The sequence below is a fragment of the Nipponia nippon genome, unplaced genomic scaffold (genome assembly GCF_047370975.1).
Source record: "Nipponia nippon isolate SJK-2023a ecotype South Korea unplaced genomic scaffold, ASM4737097v1 scaffold_27, whole genome shotgun sequence".
NCBI classification, from domain to species: domain Eukaryota; kingdom Metazoa; phylum Chordata; class Aves; order Pelecaniformes; family Threskiornithidae; genus Nipponia; species Nipponia nippon.
In genome coordinates, this window is record NW_028262344.1 from 5,748,604 (window position 1) to 5,773,454 (window position 24,851).

A 24,851-nucleotide genomic window follows, 5' to 3' on the forward strand; every position below is an offset into this window, starting at 1 on the left:
TTCCCACAAATCCCCCTTTTTGTTTTTCTATCACAAAAGCTTGTTTAATCATATTCTATAGCATTTTCTATACCCAAGACACTAGACAAGAAACTATCATTATTATAGCGCCAAATATTAGTAACAAGAAAAAACCCATTTTGATTAGAGACATTATCCACCCGCCAATTCCACAACTTGTCAGTAAGTGATTCAGCCAATCAAATCCATCACTGACTTGTAATTTGCTAACTTCAAATCTTTGATTGCTTTATGGATTAATTTGGAGTTATCTGATAAGTCATTCCCCATCAGTCTTCTCAGAGTTCAGTGTCTTCTGCTGTTCCTTCTTGTTATCTGATGCAAGAGCCGGTCTTATGCACCTTGCAGGTACCCACTTAGGTCCTACATCTGTTGAGACACAAGCATACCCTCGACCCCAAGTTAGTAGCCGATATGGCCCGTCCCAACACCCAGTATTTAAATTTTTCATCATTACCATCGCCTTCTCCTGTGATATATGTGCCATTCCCGACTCCATAGCTTTAAAATGTTTGACTATGGGTGTGACATCTTCATGTTGAAAAGGCAGCGATAAATGGTTTAGTACATATATAGCTTTTCCTAATCTGTTTTGGGGAGATTCCTGAGCTTCCCCCTCTTTTTGTTTTTGCAATAGAGTTTTTAAGGTTCTGTGTGCACGTTCTATAATAGCTTGCCCTGTGGGGGAATGGGGTATCCCTGTCTTATGAGCGATACCCCATGTGTGGAAAAATTTTTGTGTCGCATGGCTGACATATGCAGGGCCATCATCTGTTTTTATTTCTTTTGGAATACCAAGCGCTGCAAAGGCAGCTCGGAAATGGCTTTGTACGTGCCAGCTAGTTTCACCTGTCATTGCAGTGGCCCAGATTGCATGGGAGTAGGTATCTACGGAAACGTGAACATATCTCTGCCGACCAAAGTTGGGTACATGAGTCACGTCAGTTTGCCAGAGCTGAAGGGAGGACAGTCCCCTAGGGTTTGTCGCAAACAATGGGCGGGATGGTTGTTGTTGACAGTCTGGACATGTTTGCACAACGAGTTTTGCATCCCCCATAGAGATTACAAATTGTTTCACAAGAGCTTTGGCAGATTGGTGGAACAATTGATGAGATAATTGAGCTTGAGGAAGTGTGTTTGGTACTGGGGTATGTAATGCAATGTTCGTTAGGTAATCGGCTCGTGCATTTCCTTCTGTAAAGAACCCGGGTAAGTTTGTATGGCTTCTAATGTGGATTACACAATAGGGATGTTTTTGTTGTTCTGTTAAGAATAATAGCTCCTTAAACTTCAAAAACAAGGCTTCTTTCAGTATATGTTTTAGTTGTGCCCTTTCAATGCGTTGCACAATTCCTACAGCATATAGTGAGTCTGATACAATATTTAGTGGAGTTAGAGGCCATTCTCTAAAAGCCATGGTAATGGCGTGCAACTCGACTAATTGAGGTGAACCCTCAATTTGTTCTATTTTGTGTTGCCATTGACCACCTTTTTGCCACATGATGACTGCTTTTCCTGTTTTCCCTGAGCCATCGGTGAACACCGTTTGACCCTTAACCGGTTGCCACTGGTATAGTGGCGCCTCTTCAATTTTCACATTATTGTAAAAGGTGAACATTTTATGGGGGGGGTGATGAGTATCAATTCTTCCACTAAACCCTGCTAAGGCCATTTGAAGTTCTAGACTATTTTGTAAGCACCAATCTAAGTAGTCCTTTACGACAGGAAGGACAATGAGATGAGGCTCTTCTCCAGCCATTTCTACAATTCGTTCTCTGCCCTTTTTTATCAAGGTGGCGAACATTTTGATACGAGTAGCCAGGGTTTTCACAGGTTGATGTGGCAAAAACACCCATTCCAACATTACGAGAGGGTCTATTCCTTTGTTCTCCCATTGTCCGATGATTGCTAGAGGCTGTTGGTTTTGGTTGCAGATATATAATTGTATGGGTAAATTTTCAAGTCGTCGGTGACATTGTTGCAGTGAGAGTTTTTCATTTATGATTCTCAGTGCGTTTTTTGCTTCGGTCGTCCATTGGCGTGGTGCGTTAATATCGGTATCTCCTTTAAGTAGCTCAAATAAGGGTGTTAATGTGTAGTTATCGATACCACACTGCGCTCTAATCCAATTTATGTTTCCCAATAGTTTTTGTACATCATTCAAGGTTTTTATGTCTGCTGAAATGATCACATTTTGAAGTTGGATACTTTGTTGTAAGATTTTCCACCCAAGATATTTCCATGGTGCTTCCATTTGAATTTTTTCTGGTGCGATCTGCAGTCCTTTGCTTTGCAATGCATATTTTAAAACAGGTAGTGCTTCACGCACCATGGTGTTCGTGGGGCCTGCTAGTAAAATGTCGTCCATATAGTGATAGATGTACATTTCCGGGAATTTTAGTCGTACAGGACGTATGGCTTTAGCCACATATGTTTGACAGATCGTTGGAGAATTCTTCATTCCTTGAGGCAGGACAGTCCAGTGGTATCTATCCATTGGCTCGCCTCGGTTAATTTTTGGTACCGAAAACGCAAAACGCGGTGCATCCGTAGGATGTAGTGGGATAGTAAAGAAGCAGTCTTTTAAGTCTACTATGATTATGTCCCAATTTCGGGGTATCATTGTTGGCGAGGGCAAGCCGGGTTGGAGCGCTCCCATTTCTTCCATAGCTTCGTTTATTTGTCTCAAGTCATGTAGCAGTCGCCATTTTCCACTCTTCTTTTTTATAACAAATACAGGAGAATTCCAGGGGCTGGTTGTAGGAGTGATATGGCCTTGTTGAAGTTGTTCTTTGACCAGTTCTTGAAGGGCAGCGACCTTTTCTTTGGGGAGCGGCCATTGATCTATCCAAATGGGTGTTTCTTTTTTCCAAATAAGTTTCATTGTCGGTCGCTCATCAACAGCCGCTACTGAAAATTTTCAGGGCAATTTAAGGTGAAGCCGCATTGGGACATTACGTCTCGCCCCAACAGGCTCATGGGCAAATTTGTCACATATGGCTGTACAGTAAATGTAGACCCTTCTTGGGTATTGATATTGAGCAGGTGGGTGCTTTGAAAGGTTTGAGAAAGGCCGCCGACTCCAATCAAGCCCTCTGTGGGGGTGGCTAACGGCCAACTACGTGGCCAGTCCTTAAGAGCTAAGACAGTAACATCGGCTCCAGTATCCATTAAGACTGATAGCTGGGTACAAGAAGGAGTTGCGCGTGGGTTGTGTAATGTAACTGTAATTGTCTGTCTTATAGTGGCAATGTCTGTGGCCCAAAAATTCGCAGGAGGCCCTGTTGATCCGAATCCCGCGTTGTGCCACGTGCGATTTTCAGCTCGCGGAACTGTAGCTTTAAACAGGATTAGTTGAGCGATTTTGGTTCCCTTAGGTATAAATACTGGGGGAGAAGGAGTCCAAACCATTGCTTGAATTCACCCCTCATAGTCGGCATCAATTACTCCAGGCAAAACAAAACAGCCTGTTAAGGTGGTGCTTGATCTACCTAATAATAGTGCACTATATCCTTGTCCAATGGGTCCTTTCACGTTTAGCGGGGTTTTTTGCACATGGGATCCCCAAAGGGTAAGATCTGCTATTGTGGCGATATCCAGTCCGGCACTCCCTCTGGTCTGGGTGGCGAGGGTGCCCACGGGGACGATGTCTGTGAAGTTGCCGTCACTGTTGCAGAAACCGGCCTCTCGGCCAGCATTGCCCTTGGCCGGAAACCTGGCGTTGGCCGTCTTTTTGGTCCGGGAGGCGGTGGAGCTTGTGTCATCGCGTGGCTCCGCTCCGCGCTCCGCCTCCCGTTTCCCTGCCGTGCTGGCAGGGGTTGTCCTTCCGCATTATATTTTGAACGGCACTGGTTAGCCCAGTGCCACCCTTTTCCACATTGTGGACATAGGGTAGGAGGATTGGGAGTGGCACTTCAGCCGGCCCGCTGTGGGCAATCAGCAGCTAGGTGTCCGGTGGCATGACACCGATAGCATCGCCGTTCCCCGTCGGCACCCTTCCCAATGTTGAGGGCTGCAGCAAACGCTCCTGCCAACGCGGCAGTATGCTGTTCAATAGATCCGACTCGATTACAAGCCTCTATCATCTGCACCAGTGTGGCGTTTACAGGTAGCGCCTGCAGTAATTTTTTACAATCTGTATTTGCATTTTCCACTGCTAGCTTTAGTGTTAGGGCTTCTTTTGCCTCACAATTTTCGATTTGTTTATCCAGTGCATCTCTTAACCTATCAATGAATTGCATATATGGTTCTTGGGTCCCCTGCCGAATACTAGTAAACAATTGCTCGGGCTTTCCCACTTCGGGCAGCCGCAACATCGCCTGAAGAGCTAACGCTGCGGATTGTCGAAGGATATTTGGGTCTAATCTAGCCTGCAACCGGGGATCCAGCAAAGGGTCAGTACCCATCAGCTGGGGTATCCCTGCTCCGGCAAGGGGATCTCCATCCCATCGCGCTAGATTGTTCAGGGCGGCTACCTCACAGTGTTCCCTCCATTTTTGCTCCCAGAGTAATCGCTGGGTCGGTGTTAAGATCATTGCAGCCACTTGTCGTGAGTCAAATGGGGTTAATAACTGTCCCGTCATAACATTTTCCAACAGTGATTGAGAAAACGGCGCGTTTAAACCGTACACAGTGACGGTTTTCCTTAATTCCTTAATCAGATCCCATTGAAAGGGGATCCATTCACTTGGTCTATTATCTTGTAGCCGCACCAGAAACACGAACCCCGCGGTTTCTCCATCTTTCAGCGCTTCCCTACGGAGCTGCTCCCACCTATCCTGGGGGTCGAAGGCTCGCTCAGGCTGTGGTACAGCCTGCGGCACGGGCGGCTGCATCGGACACGGGGGACAGGACGGAGTGGATTTCATTGGAATGGAACTTGGGGGAGGCGGTCTGAGTCCTGTTCCCTTGTTTGTTTCACCCAAGTTCTCATTCTTTTAATTTTCCCCAAGTCTATAAGAGCTTCCTTGTCTTGGGGCTTGCTTTCACTCAGTTCATCATTCCCTATCTGCACCGCTGGAGCGACTGCGTTTTGTACCTTTTTTCCAGCTTGCCATGAGCGCAAGGTCTCAGTCACTAATCGCCAAGTGGTCATGACTTTGGTGGCGGTGGTGTCCCCTCTGGACGCCGCCTCCCAAATTGTCTCCCCTGCCTGTTCCCAAGTTTTCACATCAAATACTGCTGAGACTGTAGAGGGAGCCCCTTGCTTTTGCAAGAACTTCAGTAATAATTTTATTTTATATGCGTCATACTTCACTCCTCGTTTCGCTAATAGCTGCATTAAAAGTTTAACTATAGCTTCTTCTTCAGCTGATGTGTTAGCTCCCATGATTACTGCCCAGCTGCTCACCTGTTTCTTAAGGTGATGTCCCGGGATTAAAGCCGCGGTTCTGCCGTCAGCTTGAGTCGTTCAGCTGGGGTTCCCTCCAGACGCTACTTGCAGCGCTGCCTCCTCCGGATCACGTCGGGGTCACCATTTGAAGGGAATGAGACATGGACTCCGCATATGAGTTCAGGCAAAGGCAAGCGAAGACCCTTTATTTTTACAATCTATCCCTTTTATAATATGATCTAGTGTTCACGAGCAAGCAAAACCCATTTCATTGGCTACTCTCTTTTGTCCACGCGTCTCTTCAGCATTACTTATTGGTTCTTCAAGCTGGTGCACGCAAATTCCTCTTTCAGGGATGTATCCAATCTCATCCTTATTTTTCTGCCTCTAAGTTTCACAAACTTGTTTGTAACAAGCCTCAAGGCCACAGCTGCATTCCTGCGAACCTGTAACAAGCCTCAAGGGCACAGCTGCATCTCGTCAAAGTAAAACACAATCTCACTTATTCCTACAAACCCTAACCCGAATCCTAACATCAGCCAGAACCCTAACCCATACCCGAACCATAAAACTAAACGTAACGCCAACCCAAACCCTAACAAGAACCCTAACTTGAAATCTAACCCTAAAACCAACCCTAAACCTAACCCTTAATCCAAACGTGAACCCTAATCCTAACGTTAACGCTAATCTGTAACCCTAACCCAAAGCTGAACCGTATCACAATCCCAAACCAAAAGCCTAAACCCCAACCCTAATCCCTAACCTGAGCCCGAACCCTGAACGCTACCCCTAACCCGAACCCCAAAGCCTAACCCTACCCTTAACCCAAACCCTAACCAGAACCCTAAGCTGAACACTTACCCTAACCCTAAACCAAAACCCTACCCCTAACCACTAACCCTAGCCCTAACCCTAATTGAAACAGTAACCAGAACCCAAACCCTAACTCCTAACATGAAGCCGACCCATGAGCCTAACCCTAACCCAACGCCGAACTGTAACCCTATCCTGAAGCCTAACCGTAAGCCTAACCCTAACGCGACGCCAAACCGTAACCCCATCCCAAACCCAAAGCCTAAACCCACAGCCTAATCCCTAACCCAAACCATAATCCAAATCCTAACAATAACATGAATCCTAACTCCTAACCCAAACCCTAAACCTAATCCTAAGCCTAACCCGAACCAGAACCTAAACCCTACCCCTAAACAGAACACTAACCCAAACTCAGACCCTAACCAGAAGGCGATCCCTAATCTGAACCCTAACCCTAACACTAAACCTAAACCTAATCTGAATCCAAACCCTAAACAGAACCCTAACCCTAAACCCAAACCCTAAACAGAACCCTAACCCTAAACCCAAACTCTAAAACTAACCATAAAGTGAACCCAAACCCTAATCAAAACCCTAATCGTAAGGTTAACCTCAACGTGAACTGTAACCCCATCCCGAAGCCTAACTGTAAAACTAACCCTAACCCGATGCCAAACCCTAATTCCATCCCAAACCCAAAGCCTAAACCCACACCCTAAGCCCTAACACAATCCCGATCCCGAACCCTAACACTACCCCTAACCCGAACCCTAAACTCTAACCCTACCCCTAACACCTAACCCTAACCCCTTACCCTAAGCCTAACACTAACCTGACCGCTAACCCTAACCCTAAATTTAATCCCTAACCCTAACTCAAACCCAAACCCAAACCCTAACCCTATACCGAACCAAACTCTAACCCTCAACTGTAATCAAAAACCTATCCGGAAGGAAAACCTAAACTCGAAACCCTAACCCAAACTCGAAGCCTAACCAGAAACCTAACACAAACCCTAAGACTAACACAAACCCTAGCCCAAGCCCTAATCCGAAACCCTAAAGTTAACCCAAAACCCTAGCCCTAACCCAAACCCAAACCCTAACTCCTATCCCCTAACTTGAACCCTATCCAAAACCCTAACTGAAACCGTAACCCAAACCCTAACCCCTAACCCAAAACTTACCTTAACCCGACCCCTAACCCTAAAGCCTAATCCAAACCCTATCCAGAATCCGAACCCTAACCCAAAACCCTAAACCTAACCTGAACCCTAACATGAACCTTAAAAATAACCCATAACCCAAACCTGAGCCCTAAGCCCTAACACTAAGCCAAACTTGAACCCTAAGTATAAAATCTTAAACCAACCCAAACCCTAACCCGAACCCCTAAACCCTAACCCAAAACCCTAAGCCGAAACCTAACCTGAACCCGAACCCCAACCCTAAAACTAACTGTAATGCAAACGCTAACCCAAACACTAACTCCTCTCCCTAACCCTAACCCCTAATTGGAACACTAACCTGAACCCTAACGTGAATCCAAACCCTAATACTTATCCGAACCCTAAAACAAACCATAACATGCACCCGAACTCAAACCCTAACATTAACCTAAGCCTGGACCCTAACACCTAACCCGAAGCTGAACCGTAAGACAAATCATAACCCGACGCCAAACTATAACCCCATCCTAAACCCACACCCTAATCCCTAACCCTAACCCGAACACTATCCCGATCCCAAACCCCTAACGCCTAACCCTAACCTTAACTCTAACCCCAACCCTAACCAAAACCTCAACCCTAACCTGAATCCTAACACAAACCCTAAACTTAAACCTAACACTAAACCCTAACACTAACCCTAATGTGAATCCAAACCCTAACCACTAACCTGAACTCTAATCCTAACATTAACCCTAAACCCTAACCCTAACGCGAAGCCGAACCCTAACCCTTAACCAAACACTAATTCTAACACTAATCATAACGTGAATCCAAATCCTAACCTGAACCCAAACTCTAACCCCTAACAAGAACCTGAAGCTGAACCCTAACTCTAACATTAAACCTAACCCTAAACCCTAACCCCTAACCGTAATGCGAACACTAATCCTATCCTGAACACTAAGCCAAACCCTAACGTGAACCCTTACCCCTAAACCAAACCTTGCCCTAACCCTAACTCAAACCCAAACACCTAACCCTAACCCGCCCCCTAACCCTAAACTTAAACCCTAACCTGAACCCTAACCCTAATACCTGAACCCTAACACTAACCCTAACCACAACCTTAACCCTAACCCTACCCGAAAGCCGAACCCTAAATCTCATCCCAAATCCAAACCCTATCCAGAAGACAAACCTTAACCCAAAACACTAAGCTGAACCTGAAGCCTAACAGAAAACCTAACACAAACCCTAAGAATAACCCAAACCCTAACCCAAACCCTAATCCGACACCCTAACCCTACTGTTAAACCAAAATCCCAGCCCTAACCCCTAACTTGAACCCTATCCAAAACCCTAACCCTAACTAAAACCCCTAACCCGCACCCTAACCTAAACCTGAACTCTAACCCTAACCCCAACCCCTCATCCAAACCCTATCCTGAACCCTAACCCGAAACCCTAAACCTAACCTGAACCCTAAGGCGAACCCGAACTCTAACCAGAACCCTAACCCCTAAAGATAATACTAAACCAACCCCTTAACAATACTCTTACCCCAAACCCCTAACCCTAACCCTACCCCTAACACCTAATCTGAACCATAAGGCGAACGCAAACACTAAAGCCTAACCCTGACCTGAACCCTAAACCCAACCCCAACCCTAACCCGAATCCTAACACAAACCCTAACCTTAACCCTAACCCAAACTCTTACCCACACCCTAATCCCTAACCCTAACCCGAAACCTAATCCAATCCCCAACCATCGACCCTACCCCTAAACCCTACCCCGAACCCTAACTCGACCCATTAACAATACTCCTACCCCGAACTCCTAACCCTAATCCTAAAAATAACTGTAATGCGAACCCTAATCCCTAACCCAAACCCTTACCTACACCTTAATCCCTAACCCAAACCCAAACCCAAACCCTAACCCCTTACCCTAAACCGAACCCTAACCCTAACCAGAAGGCAGACCCTAAGCAGAAACCTAACCCTAAGCATTCCCGAACCCTAACCCAATCCTGAAAACTAACCCTAACCCTAACTCCTACCCTAACCTAAACCCAAACCCTAAACGTAACTCAAAACCTAAGCCAAACCCGAACTCTAAACCCTAAACCCTAAACATAACCCCTAACCCGAACCAGAAACCTCACCTTTAACCAAACCCAACCCCAAACCCAAAACCTAACTGTAATGTAAACCCTAACCTAACCCTAACTCTGAACATGAATCCCTAAACCCTAACCAGAACGCTAATCCAAAAACCTAACCCTAACCTGAACCGTAACCCAAACCCTGAAACTAAACTGTAATGTGAACCCTAACACTAACACTAACTCTTCTCCCTAACCCTAACAGTAACAATAATGTGAACCCTAACTCCTAACTCAAATTCAAACCCTAACCCGAACCCTAACCCCTAACATTAAACCGAACTCGAACCCTAACTAAAAAACCTTAACCTAACCCAAACCCTATCCCGAACCCGAAACCCTAAGCCCTAACCAGAACACTAACCCAATAAACCTAATGCCCCCCCAAACCCTAATCCTAACTCGAAACCTAAGACAAAACAGAATCCTAAACCTAACTCCTAACCCGAACCCAAACCCTAACCCTAACCCTACCCCAACCCTAACCCCAACCCTTACACAAATCCTTACCTTAACCCCAACCTGAATCCTACCCCTAACCCTAATCGGAACACTAACCAGAACGCAAACCCTAACCAGAACCCTAATGTTAACCTCAACCCAAACTCTAACCCCTAATCTGAAGCTGAACTGTAAGCCTAACCCTAACCCAACGCCAAACTGTAACCCCATCCCAAACCCAAAGCCTAAAGTCACACCCTAATCCCTAACCCGAACACAAAACTAACCCTAATCCTTACAAGAACCCTAACCCAAACCCTAATCCTAACCTTAACCCAAAACCGTAACCCCTAACCCGAAGCCTAACCCTAACCCAAACCCTAATCCTTAACCAAACCCTAACCCAAACCCTAAAACTAACCATAAAGCGAACCCAAACCCTAACATTAACCTCAACCTGAACCCTAACCCCTGACCCGATGCCGAACCGTAAGCCTCATCCTAACCTGACACCAAACTGTAACCCCATCCCAAACCCAAAGCCTAAAGCCACAACTTAATTCCTAACCCTAAGCCAAACACTATCCTGATCCCAAACCCTCACCCCTAACTTGAACCCTATCCCAAACCCTAACCCTATCCCGAACTTGAACCCTTACCCTTAACCAGAACTTTATCTTGCTTTTGACCAGGTGGGGTAAGAATGTTCTGGGGAGTAAGCTGGCTGGACTTATCAGCAGGGCTTTAAACTAGATTCAGCAGGAGGAGGGGATGTACTTCAGAGGAACAGGGAAGAATGAAGAAGAACGAGGGAACGCGGCGGGGAAAGGCCTGTAAATCATCCCAAAGGAACTAGTGAAGGCTCCTCCCAAAAGGTGACAAGGCCAGCAGCCCAGCTGAAGTACCTCTACACTAATGCACGCAGCATGGGTAGCAAGCAAGAGGAGTTGGAGACCATGGTGCAATCAGATAACTATGACCTGATTGCTATCACAGAAACATGGTGGGATGATTCACACAACTGGAACATGGCAATCGAAGGCCACAAGCTATTCAGAAGAGAGAGACTGGGAAGGAGGGGAGGGGGTGTTGCCCTGTATGTTAAGGAATGGATAGACTCTGAAGAGCTGCCTCTGTGAACCAACCATGAGCTAGTTGAGAGCTTGTGGGTAAAACTTAAGGATCAGACCAATAAAGGTCACCTTGTGGTTGGGGTCTACTATAGACTGCCTGATCAAGAGGAGCCTGTTGATGAGGCCTTCTTGCTTCAGATGCAGGAAGCATCGCGCTTGCCGGCACTCATCCTGATGGGTGATTTCAACCACCCCGATATCTGCTGGGAAAGCAATACAGCAGGCTGCAAGCAATCCAGGAGACTCCTGGAGTCTGCTGAGGATAACTTTCTGGTCCAGGTATTAGACAAACCAACCAGAGAAGAAGTATTGCTGGACCTGGTGCTCACCAATGCAGAGGAACTCATTAAAGAGGTGAAGATTGGAGGCAGTTTAAACTGTAGCGACCACGCCCTGGTTCAGTTCGTGATCTCAAGAAACATGGGCCTGGCAAAGAGCAAAGTCAGGACCCTGAACTTTAGAAAAGCAAACTTTCAGCTGTTCAAAGATTTAGTGGATGAGATCCCCTGGGAAACTGTCCTTAAGGACAAAGGAACGGAACAGAGCTGGCAACTCTTTAAGGACACTTTTCTTAGAGCGCAAGAGCTCTCCATCCCCCTGTGTAAGAAATCAGGCAGGGCAAGAAGGAAACCGGTGTGGCTGAGCAAGGACCTCCTCCTCCATCTAAGGCGTAAGAAGGAAATGCACAGCCAGTGGAAGCAGGGACACGTAGCCTGGGGAGAGTACAGGGAAATGGCTAGGACATGTAGGGATGGGATCAGGAAGGCCAAGGCACAGATGGAACAGAAATTGGCAAGCGATGTGAAGAATAATAAGAAGGGGTTCTGTAAGTACATGAGTCAGAAAAGAAAGGCCAAGGAGAGTGTCCTCCCTCTGATAAACATGAATGGGGAACTGGTGACAACGGATATGGAGAAGGCTGAGGTGATCAACAAGTTCTTCGTCTCGGTCTCCACTGGCAGCCAGGCTTCCTGCACCTACCAAGTACCGGAACCTCTAGGAGAGGGCTGGGGGAGTGAAGGCCCTCCCACCGTAAGCGAAGAGCAAGTTCGAGACCACCTGATAAAACTGAACACACAGAAGTCTACGGGACCTGATGACATACATCCCAGGGTCCTAAGGGAACTGGCTGATGTAGTTGCAAGACCACTCTCCATCATATTTGAAAAGTCATGGCGGTCAGGTGAGGTCCCCAGTGACTGGAAAAAGGGTAACATCACCCCTATTTTTAAAAAGGGTAGGAAGGAGGACCCAGGGAATTACAGACCGGTGAGCCTCACCTCTGTGCCTGGGAAGATCATGGAACAGATCCTCATGGAAGCAATGTTAAGGCACACGCAAGACAAGGAGGTGATCCGAGTAAGCCAGCACGGATTCACCAAGGGCAAATCGTGCCTGACCAATCTGGTGGCCTTCTATGATGGAGTCACTGCAACAGTCGACAAGGGAAGACCGATTGATGTCATCTACCTAGACTTCTGTAAAGCCTTTGACGCAGTCCCACACGACATCCTTATTTCTAAATTAGAGAGATATGGATTTGAAGGGTGGACTATTCGATGGATGAGAAATTGGCTGGATGGACGCATCCAGAGAGTTGCGGTCAATGGCTCTATGTCCAGGTGGAGACCGGTGACGAGCGGTGTCCCTCAGGGCTCTGTCTTGGAACCGGTGCTTTTCAATATCTTTATCAATGACATAGACAGTGGGAGAGAGTGCACCCTCAGCAAGTTTGCGGATGACACGAAGCTGAGTGGTGCAGTTGACACGCCTGAAGGACGGGATGCCATCCAGGGGGACCTGGACAAGCTGGAGAAGTGGGCCCATATGAACCAAATGAGGTTCAACAAGTCCAAGTGTAAGGTCCTGCACCTCGGTCGAGGCAATCCCAGACATGAGTACAGACTGGGAGAAGAACTCATTGAGAACAGCCGTGCAGAGAAGGACTTGGGGGTCCTGGTGGACGAAAAGCTGGACGTAAGCCAGCAATGTGCACTAGCAGCCCAGAAAGCCAACTGTATCCTGGGCTGCATCAGAAGAGGCGTGGCCAGCAGGTCGAAGGAGGTGATTCTCCCCCTCTACTCTGCCCTCATGAGACCCCACCTGGAGTACTGCATCCAGCTCTGGAGCCCTCAGCACAAGAAAGACGTGGACCTTTTAGAACAGGTCCAGAGGAGGGCCACTAAGATGATCAGAGGGCTGGAGCACCTCTGCTATGAAGACAGGCTGAGAAAGTTCGGGTTGTTCAGCCTGGAGAAGAGAAGGTTCCAGGGAGACCTTATAGTGGCCTTCCAATACTTAAAGAGGGCTTATATAAAAGAGGGGGAGAGACTCTTTATAAGGGCAGATAGCGATAGGACAAGGGGGAATGGTTTCAAACTGAAAGAGGGGAAATTTAGATTAGATGTTAGGAAAAAATTCTTTACTCAGAGGGTGGTGAGGCACTGGAACAGGTTGCCCAGGGAGGTTGTGGACGCCCCATCCCTGGAAGTGTTCAAGGCCAGGTTGGACGGGGCCCTGAGCAACCTGGTCTGGTGGGTGGCATCCCTGCCCATGGCAGGGGGTTGGAGTTAGATGATCTTTCAGGTCCATTCCAGCCTAAGCCATTCTATGATTCTATGAACTTAACCCGACCCCTAACCCTAACCCTAAACCCTAATCCAAAACCTATCCGGAACCCAAACCGTAACCCGAAACCCTAAATGTAACCCAAATCCTAATGCGAACCCAAACTCTAACCCGAACTCCTAACCCGAACCCGAGCCCAAAGCCCTAACACTAAGCCAAACTTGAACAATAACTATAAAACCTTAACCTAACCAGAACCCGAAACCGAAAGCCCTAACCAGAACGCTGATGCAAAATCCTAACCCTAACGCCCCCCCGAACCATAACCCTAACCCGAAACACTAACCTGAACTCAAAGCCTAACCGGAAACCTAACATAAACCCTAAGAATAACTCGAACCCTAACCAGAACCCTAATCCGAAACCCTATCGTTAACGCAAACCACTAGCCCTAACCCAAACCCGAACACTAACCCCTATCCCCTAACCCCTAACTTGAACCCTATCCAAAACCCTAACCCGAACCCTAACTTGAACCCTTACCCCTAACCCAAAACTTACATTAACCCGACCCCTAACTCTAACCCAAACTCCTAACCCTAACTCGAACCCTAAAGCCTAATCCAAACCCTATCTGGAATCCGAACCCTAAGCAAAGAACCTAAACCAAACCCGAACCCTAACACAAACCCTAACACGAACCCTAACAAAAAACAATAACCCGAACCCTAAGCCCTAACACTAAGCCAAACTCGAACCCTAACTATAAAACCTTAACCTAATCCAAACCTCTAAGCCCTAACCAGAACACTAATCCAAAACCCTAACACAAACCCTAACGTGAACCCGAACGCTAAGCCTTAACCGAACCTAAACACAAACCCTAAAACTAACTGTAATGCAAACCCTAACACAAACCCAAAAACTAACCCTAAACCTAACTGCTCTCGCTAACCCTAAACCCTAATTGGAACACTAACCTGAATCCTAACCTGAACCAGAACCCTAATCCTTATCAGAACCCTAATCCTAAAACAAACCGTAACATGCACCCAAACCCTAACCCAAACCCTAACATTAAGCTAAACCTGAACCCTAACCCCTTACCCGAAGCTGAACCATAAGACTAATCATAACCTGATGCCGAACTGTAACCCGATCCTAAACGCACACCCTAATCCCTAACCCCAACCAGAACACTATCGCGATCCTGAACCCTCACCCTACTCCTAACCGCTAACCCTAACCCTGACCACAACCCCGACGACAACCCTAACCCGAACCCTAACCTTAACCCTAACCCTACCCCTAACCCGATCATGAAACCTAACCCTACCCCAATGCCAAATCTGAACCCTAAGACGAACCCAAACACTAAACCCAAACACTAATCCTAAACCTAACTGAACCATAACCTGAACCCGAACACTAACCCTTACCCAAACCACAACCCCAAGCATAACCTGAATCCTAACCCTAACGCTAACCCTAAACCTAACCCTAACGCGAAGTCTAACCGTAAACCTAACCCTAACCAAACCCTAAACCTAACCCTATCCCTAAACCCTAACCCTCACCCTAAACCTAACCCTAACCGAACCCTAACCCTGAACCCTCAACCCTACCCCTAACCCCTAACATCTAATCAAAACCCTAAGATGAACCCAAACACTAAACCCTAACCCGAATCATAACCTAAACCCTACCCCTAACCGGAACACTAACCCTAACCCTTACCCAAACCCCAACCCTAACCAGAATCCTAACACAAACCCTAAACTTAACCGTAACACTGAACCCTAACGCGAATCCAAACCCTAACCAGAACCCTAACCTGAACCCACACCAGAACCCTAAAACTAACCCTAACCCAAACCCTAACGTTAACCCCAAGAAGAACCCTAATCCCTAACCCAAAACCTAACCCAAAACGTAACCCTAAGCCTAACCCTAACCTGAAGCCTAAATCACAAAACTAATCCCTAACCCTAAACCGAACCCTAACCCGATCACAAACCCTCTACCCTACCCCTAACCCAAACCCTAAAAATAGCTGTAATGAAAACCCTATTTCTAACCCCTAACCCGAATCCCAACCCTAACCCGAACCCTAACCTGAAACCGAACCATAATCCTAATGCAAACCCGGACCCCAAGCCGAATCCTAACCCTAAACCCTAACCAAAACCCTAACACTAACCCCTAACCCTAACCTTAACACTAACAATAACGTGAACCCTAACTCCTAAATCGAAACCAAACCCTAACCTGAACCTGATCCCTAACCCAATCCCAACTCAAACCCAAACCCCAACCCTAACCCAATCCGAACCCAAACCCTAACACAATCACAAAATCTAACCCTACCCCTACATCTAGCCCGAACCCTAAGGCAGACCCGAACATTAAACCCTAACCTGAACCCGAACCCCAACCCAAACCCTAACCCGAAACCAAACCTTAACCCTAACACTAAACCCTAACCTGAATCCAAACACTAACCTAAACCCTGACCCGAACCCTAATCCTAACCCTAACCCTAACCCCAACCCTAAAGCCTAACCCGAACATGAAACCTAATCCTAACATTAACCCTAAGACCCAACCCTAAGCCCTAACTTCACCCAAAACGCAAACCCCTAGCATAACTCCTAACACGCCCCCCTAACCTGAACCCGAACCCTATCCCTAACGTGACACCAAACCTGAACCCCTAACGGAAGCCCTAACCCGAACCCCTAACACAAGCCCAAGATAGACCCAGAACCTGAACCCCTAACGCAACCCCAAACCCTAACCCCCAACGCGATCCCAAACATGAAACCTAACCACTAACGCAACCCAGAATCGAATCCCTAAAGCGACCCCGAACCCTAACCCTTAACGTGACCCCGAATCCGAACCGCTAACGCGACCCCTAACGCGAACCCTAACCCTAATGCAAACCTGAACCCTAATGCAACCCCGAACACGAACCCAAACCCTAACATGAACCCAAACCCTAAACCCTAATGCGACCCCAAACCTGAACCCCTAACATGACCCCACACCCGAACCCTAAACCCTAACGCGACCCCAACCCCAAACCCTGACACAACCCCAAACCCAAAACCCTAATGCAACCCCGAACCCCAACCCCTAACTTTACCCCAAAACCAAACAAAAACTCCTAACGCAACCCCAAACTCTTACCCCTAACATGACCCCTAACCCGAACATGAACCCTAACACAACCCCGAACCCAAACCCTTAACATGACCCCTTACCCAAACCCTAACCCCTAACTCCCAAATCCCTAGCACGAGTCCTAACACGCCCCTTAACTCGAACCCGAACCCTATCCCTAACATGACCCCAAACCTGAACCCCTAATGCAACCCCTAACCCAAACGCCTAACACAACCCCAAGCTTGACCCCTAACCTGAACCCCTAACGTGACCCCGAACCCCTAAAGCGACCCCGAAACCCAAACGCGAACTCTAACCACTAACGCGACCCAGAATGCGAACCCCTAATGTGCCCCCGAATCTGAACGCTAACCCCTAACGCGACAGCGAACCCTAACACCAAACGCGACCCCAAATCCGAACCGCTTACGTGACCCCTAACTCGAACCCTAACGTGAACTTGAACCCTAACTGTAACACGACCCCTAACGCAAACCTGAACCCTAACCCTAACACGACCCCGGATCCTAACCTGTAACATGAACCAGAACCCGAACCCTAATGGAAAACCGAACCTGAACTCCTAACGTGACCACGAACCCTAACGCCTAATGAGACCCCAACCCCAAACCCTAACCCTAACCCCTAACGCAACCCCGAACCCAAACCCCTAACGTGACCTGGAACACCTAACGCGACCCCGTACCCGAAACTATAATGCAACTTTGAACCCGACCCCAAAATGTAAACCCTAACACAACCCCGAAGCAAAACCCTAATGCCACCTGGAACCTGAAACCTAATGCGACCCTGAACCCAAACCCCTAACGCAACCCCGACCCCGAACCCTAACCCCTAACGCGACCCCTAACCAAAACCATAACCCTAACGTGACCGAGAACCCGACCCCGAACGCTAACCCCTAACGCGACCCCAAACCCTAACCCTAAAGTGACTCCAAAACCTAACCCTTAAAGCGACCCCTAACTCAAACTGTAACCCTAATGCGACCCTGAACCCGAACCCCTAACACGACCCCGAATCCGAGCCCTAATGCGACCCTGAACCCTTAACGCGACCCCGAACCCTACACTCCTAACATGACCCCTAAACCGAACCCTGACCCCTAACGTGAACCCGAACACTAAAAGCTAATGCAACCCCGAATCTGAACCCCTAACGTGCCCCCTAACTCGAACCCCTAATGCGACCCCTAACCCAAACCCCTAACACGACCCCTAACCCAAACCCCTAACGCGACCCCTAACCTGACCCTGAATCCCTAACCTGACCCTGAATCCCTAACGCGACCCGGAAACCTACACCCCTAACTTGACCCCTAACTCTAACATGACCCGAAGCCCGAACCCCTAACGCCACCCCGAACTCAAACCCTAACCCCTAACGTGATTCCGAACTCCTAATGTGACCCTGAACCTAAACCCCTAACGCGACCTAGAATCATAGAATCACAGAATCGTTAAGTTTGGAAAGGACCTCAGATCATCAAGCCCAACCTGTTAACCTAACTCCATGGTCCACCTCTAAACCATGTCCCCAAGCACCACGTCCACATGTTTTTTGACCACTTCCAGGGACTGTGATTGCACCACTTCCCTGGGCAGTCTGTTCCAATGCCTAACCACTCTCTCCATGAAGAATTTTTTTCCTAATATCCAATCTAAACCTCCCCTGGCACAACTTGAGGCCATTTCCTCTTGTCCTGTCACTTGCTACTTGGGAGACCGACCCCCACCTCACTACAGCCTCCTTTCAGGCAGTTGTAGAGAGCAATAAGGTCTCCCCTCAGCCTCCTCTTCTCCAGGCTAAACAACCCCAGTTCCCTCAGCCTCTCCTCATAAGACTTGTGCTCCAGACCCTTCACCAGCTTCGTTGCCCTTCTCTGGACACGCTCCAGCACCTCCATGTGCTTCTTGTAGTGAGGGGCCCAAAACTGAACACAGTACTCAAGGTGCGGCCTCACCAGTGCCCAGTACAGGGGCACGATCACCTCCCTGCTCCTGCTGGCCACACTATTCCTGATACAAGCCAGGATGCCATTGGCCCTCTTGGCCACCTGAGCACACTGCTGTTTCATGTTCAGGCGGCTGTTGACCAACACCCCCAGGTCCTTTTCCGCCAGGCAGCTCTCCAGCCACTCTTCCCCAACCTGTAGCGTTGCATGGGGTTGTTGTGACCCAAGTGCAGGACTCGGCATTTAGCCTTGTTGAACCTCATACAGTTGGCCCCAGCCCAACGATCCAGCCTGTCCAGGTCCCTCTGCAGGGCCTTCCTAGCCTCCAGCAGATCGACACTTCCACCCAACTTGGTGTCGTCTGCAAACTTACTGAGGGTGCACTCGATCCCCTCATCCAGATCATCAATGAAGATATTGAACAGGACCGGCCCCAACACTGAGCCCTGGGGAACACCACTCGTGACTGGCCGCCAACTGGATTTGACTCCATTCACCACCACTCTCTGGGCCCGGCCATTTAGCCAGTTTTTTATCCAGCAGAGTGTGCACCCATCCAAGCCGTGAGCAGCCAGCTTCTCCAGGAGAATGCTGTGGGAGACAGTGTCAAAGGCCTTACTAAAGTCCAAGTAGACAACATCCACAGCCTTCCCCTCATCCACCAAGCGGGTCACCTTGTCATAGAAGGAGATCAGGTTGGTCAAGCAGGATCTTCCCTTCATGAACCCATGCTGGCTGGGCCTGATCCCCTGGTTGTCCCGCACATGCCACGTGATGGCACTCAAGATAATCTGCTCCATGGCCTTTCCTGGCACCGAGGTCAGGCTGACGGGCCTGTAGTTCCCCAGATCCTCCTTCCAACCCTTCTTGTAGATGGGCATCACGTTAGCTAACTTCCAGTCAGCTGGGATCTCCCCAGTTGACCAGGACCGCTGGTAAATGATGGAAAGCTGGAACACCTAACGTGGCCCCTAACCATAACGCGACCCCGTACCTGAACCCTTAATGTGACTTTGAACCTGACCCCGAACTGTAAACCCTAATGTCATCCCGAAGCAAAACCCTAACACCTAACATGACCTTGAACCTGAAACCTAACGCGACCCTGAACCCAAACCCCTAACGCAACCCCGACCCCTAACCCCCAATGCGACCCTGAGCCCAAACCCTAACCCTAACGTGACCGCAATCCCGACCCCGAACGCTAACCCCTAACGTGACCCCGAACACCAACCCTAAAGCGTCTCCGAAACCTAACCCCTAACGCGACCCCTAACCCGAACAGTAACCCTCACCCTAACGTGACCCTGAACCTGAACCCCTAATGCGCCCCTTACTCAAAGCCCCTAACGCGACCCCAAACCCTAACCCTAATGCAACTCCGAACCTGAACCCCTAACACAACCCCGAATCTGAACCCGAACCCTAACGCGACCCCGAACCCCTAACCTGAACGCAACCCCGAACGCCTAACGCGACCCCTAACCCAAACACCTAACGCGACCCCGAACCTGACCCCAAATCCCTAACGCGACCCAGAACCCTACACCAATAACGCTACCCCTAAACCGAACCCTAACCCCTAACACGAACCCAAACACTAACAACCAACACAACCGCGAACCTGAGCCCTAACCCCTAACGCAACCCCGAACCCTAACCACAAACTTTACGCTGAACCCCAACCCCACTAACACGACCCCTAAACCAAACCATAACCCTAACATGACCCCGAACCTGAACCCCTAACGCACCCCCTAACTCAAACCCCTAACACGACCCCAAACTGTAATGTGATCCCGAACCTGAATCCCTAATGCGACCCAGAACCCTACACCCCTAATGTGACCCCTAAACAGAACCATAACCCTAAATCTAACGTGACCCAAAGATTGAACCCCTAACGCAACCCCGAATGTGAACCCGAACCGCAACCCCAACCCTAACGCAAACCTGAACCCCTAATGCGCCCCGTAACTCAAACCCCTAACGCGACCCCAAACCCTAAACGCAACCCCAAACCCAAACCCCTAATACGACGCTGAATCCAAACCCTAATGCGACCCTGAACCCCTAACACGAACCCGAACACTAACAGCTAACGCGACCCCGAACATGAGCCCTAACCCCTAACGTGAACCCGAACCCTAACCCCTAATGCGACCGCTAACACGACCCCTAACCCAAACCATAACCCTAACGCAACCCTGAACCTGAACCCCTAATGCGCCCCCTAACTCGAACCCCTAATGCGACCCCAAACCGCTAACGCAACCCTAACCTGAACCCTAACGCGACCACGAACCCCTAACCCAAACCCCTAATGCAACCCCGAAGCTGACCCTGAATCCCTAACGTGACCCAGAACCCTACACCCCTAATGTGACCCCTACACAGAACCATAACCCTAAATCTAACGTGACCCGAAGACCGAACCCCTAACGCCACCCCGAATTCAAACCCTAACCTCTAACGTAAATCCGAACCCCTAATGCGACCCTGAACCCAAACCCCTAACGCGACCTGGAACACCTAACGCAATCCCTAACCATAACGCAACTCCGAACCCAAACTCCTAATGCAACTTTGAAACAAACCCCGAACCGTAAACCCTAACACGACCCCGAAGCAAAACCCTAACCCCTAACGCCACCTCGAACCTGAAACCTAACGCGACCCTGAACCCAAACCCCTAACACAACCCCGACCCCGAACCCTAACCCCTAACCAAAACCATAACCCTAACGTGACCGTGAACCCGACCCTGAACGCTAACCCCTAACGCGACCCCAAACCCTAACCCTAAAATGACTCCAAAACCTAACCCTTAACGCAACCCCAACCCGAACAGTAACCCCAACCCTAACGCGAATCTGAACCCCTAACAGGCCCCCTAACTCGAACCCCTAACGCAACCTCAAACCATAACTCTAACGCGACTCCGAACCCAAACCCCTAACTTTACGCTGAACCCAAACACCCAACACGACTGCTAACACGACCCCAACCCAAACTGAACACTAACCCTAACGCGACCCCGAACCTGAACCCCTAACACGCCCCCTAACTCGAACCCCTAATGCAACCCCAAACGCTAACCCTAACGCAACTCTTAAACCGAACCCCTAACGTGACCCCAAATCTGAACCCAAACACTAACGCGACCCCAAACCCCTAACACGACTCTGAACCCCTAACGTGACCCCGAACCTGACTCTGAATACATAACGCAACCCAGAACCCTACACTCCTAACGCGACCCCTAAACCAAACCGTGATCCCTAACACGAACCCGAACACTAACAGCTAATGCGACCCCGAACCTGCACCCTAACCCCTAACACAACCCTGAACACTAACCCCTAACTTTACACTGAACCCGAACCCAAACCCCTAACATGACCCCTAACCCAAACCGTAACCCTAACACGACCCTGAACCCCTAACATGCCCCCTAACTCAAACCCCTAACACAACCCCAAACACTAACGCGACCCCAAACCCTAACCCGCCCCCGAATCCGAAGCCGAACGCTAACGCGACCGCGATCCCCTAACACGACCCCTAACCCAAACCATTAATGCAACCGCGAACCCCTAACGCGACCCCTAACCCAAGCCCCTAACGCGACCCCAAACGTGCCCCCGAATCCCTAAAACGACCAAGAACGCTACACCCCTAACGCTACCCCTAAACCGAACCCTAACCCCTAACACGAACCTGAGCCCTAACCCCTAACACAACCCCGAACACTAACCCCTAACTTTATGCTGAACCCGAACCCAAACCCCTAACACGACCCCTAACCCAAACCATAACCCTAACACGACTCTGAACCTGAACACCTAATACACCCCCAACTCGAACCCCTAACACGACCCCAAACCCTAACCCTAACGCAAACCCGAACCCCTAACGCGACCCCTAACCCGACCCCTAACCCGACCCCAAATGCCTAACGAGACCCAGAACCCTACACCCCTAATGCAACCCCTAAACAGAACCATAAACCTAACTCTAACGTGACCCGAAGCCCGAACCCCTAACGCCACCCCAAACTCAAACCCTAACCCCCAAGGCGATCCCGAACCCAAACCCCTAACATGACCTAGAACACCTAATGTGATCCATAACCCTAATGCGACCCCGTAACCGAACCCCTAACATGACCTAGAACACCTAATGCGATCCCTAACCCTAACGCAACCCCGTAACCGAACCCCTAATGCGACTTTGAACCCGACCCCGAACCATAAACGCTAACGCGACACCGAAGCCAAAATCTAACCCCTTACATGACCTCGAACCTGAAACCTAATGCGACCCTGAACCCAAACCCAAAATCTTACCCCTAACGTGACCTAGAACCTGAAACCTAACGCGACCCCGACCCCTAACCCAAACCCTAACACTAACATGACCACGAACCCAATCCCAAATGTTAACCCCTAACGGGAGCCCTAACCCTAATGCGACTCCAAAACCTAACCCCTAATGCGGCCCCTAACCCGAACCGTAACCCCTAACCCTAAAACCTAACCTGAACCCTAAACCTGAACCCAACCCCCTAACCCTAAACAGTACCCCTAATCCCTAATTGTAAACCTACCCCTAACCCCTAATGCAACCCCGAACACTAACACCATACCCCGACCCCTGACCCTAACCCAAAACTCTAACACAAACCCTAACTTTACCCCTAACCCCTAGCCCTAAAACCAAGCCTAACCCCCAAACCTAATGCGAACCCGAACCCTAACCAGAACCCAAACCCTAATCTTAACCCGAACTGTAACCCAACCCCAACACGAACCCTAAGCCCAACCCTTATCTCTAATCCCAAATCCTAACAGGACCCCAAACCCCCCCAACCATAACTGGACCTGAACCCCCAACCCCAACGACCCCAACCCCAATCAAGAACCCCTAACCCCAAACCCCCCAACCGTAACCGGACCCGAACCCCCAACCCCATCAAGAACCCCGACCCCATCAAGAACCCCTAACCCCCCAACTGTAACTGGACCCAAACCCCCAACCCCATCAAGAACCCCTAACCCCAAACCCCCCAACCGTAACCGGACTCAAACCCCCAACCCCATCAAGAACCCCAACCCCATTAAGAACCCCTAATCCCCCAACTGTAACTGGACCCAAACCCCCAACCCCATCAAGAACCCCTAACCCCCCAACCGTAACCGGACCCGAACCCCCAATCCCATCAAAACCCCCAACCCCATCAAGAACTCCTAACCCCCCAACCGTAACTGGACCCGAACTCCCGACCCCATCAAGAACCCCTAACTCCCCAACCATAACCGGACCTGAACCTCCCCTGACCCCATCAAGAACCCCAAACTCCCTAACCGTACCCAAACCCCCCCAACTCCATCAAGAACCCCGAACCCCCCAACTGTAACCAGACCTGAACCCCCCGACCCCATCAAGAACCCTGACCCCATCAGGAACCCCTAACTGCCCAACCGTAACCAGACCCAAACCCCCCATGACCCCATAAAGAACCCCGAACCCCCCAACTGTAACCAGACCTGAATCCCTTCTGATCCCATCAAGAACCCCAAACCCCCCAACTGTAAGCAGACCCGAACCCCCCTGACCCCATCAAAAACCCCTAACCCTGAACCCCCCAACCGTAACCAGACCCGAACCCCCCAGACCCCATCAAGAACCCCGAACCCCCCAACCGTAACCAGACCCAAATCCCCAACCCCATCAAGAGTTGCTAACCCTGAACCCCCCAACCGTAACTGGACCCGAGCCACCAACCCCATCAAGAACCCCGAACCCCCCTGTTACATGTGGGATTCAGAAAAAAGAGTTAATCACCAAGGACTGCTTCAAAACGTCAAGGACTGCTTAGAAGTAGTTAATCACCAACGACTGACAGCTACCAAGGACAGAGTAGAGCTAGGAAGAAAATTAATCAGCATGCCGGCAGAAACCAAGGGCTGAGGAGAGGCCTGTAAGATAAGAAGGAAGGCCTGAATGAAATAGTGAGCTAAGAACAAAGATAATGGGGAGTCTGAACATAAAA

General features: G+C 49.3%; 1 protein-coding gene across 1 annotated transcript in view; it reads right to left on the reverse strand.

Annotated features, from left to right (window-relative positions):
- Window positions 1-5,533, reverse strand: part of LOC148055093 (gastrokine-2-like) — a 47,112-nt gene extending 41,579 nt beyond the window's left edge. The window contains exon 1 of the transcript XR_015705992.1: window positions 5,372-5,533. The gene's annotated coding sequence lies outside the window, so the exon portion shown is untranslated. The remainder of the gene's footprint in view (window positions 1-5,371) is intronic.
- Between the last annotated feature and the right edge of the window lie 19,318 nt (window positions 5,534-24,851).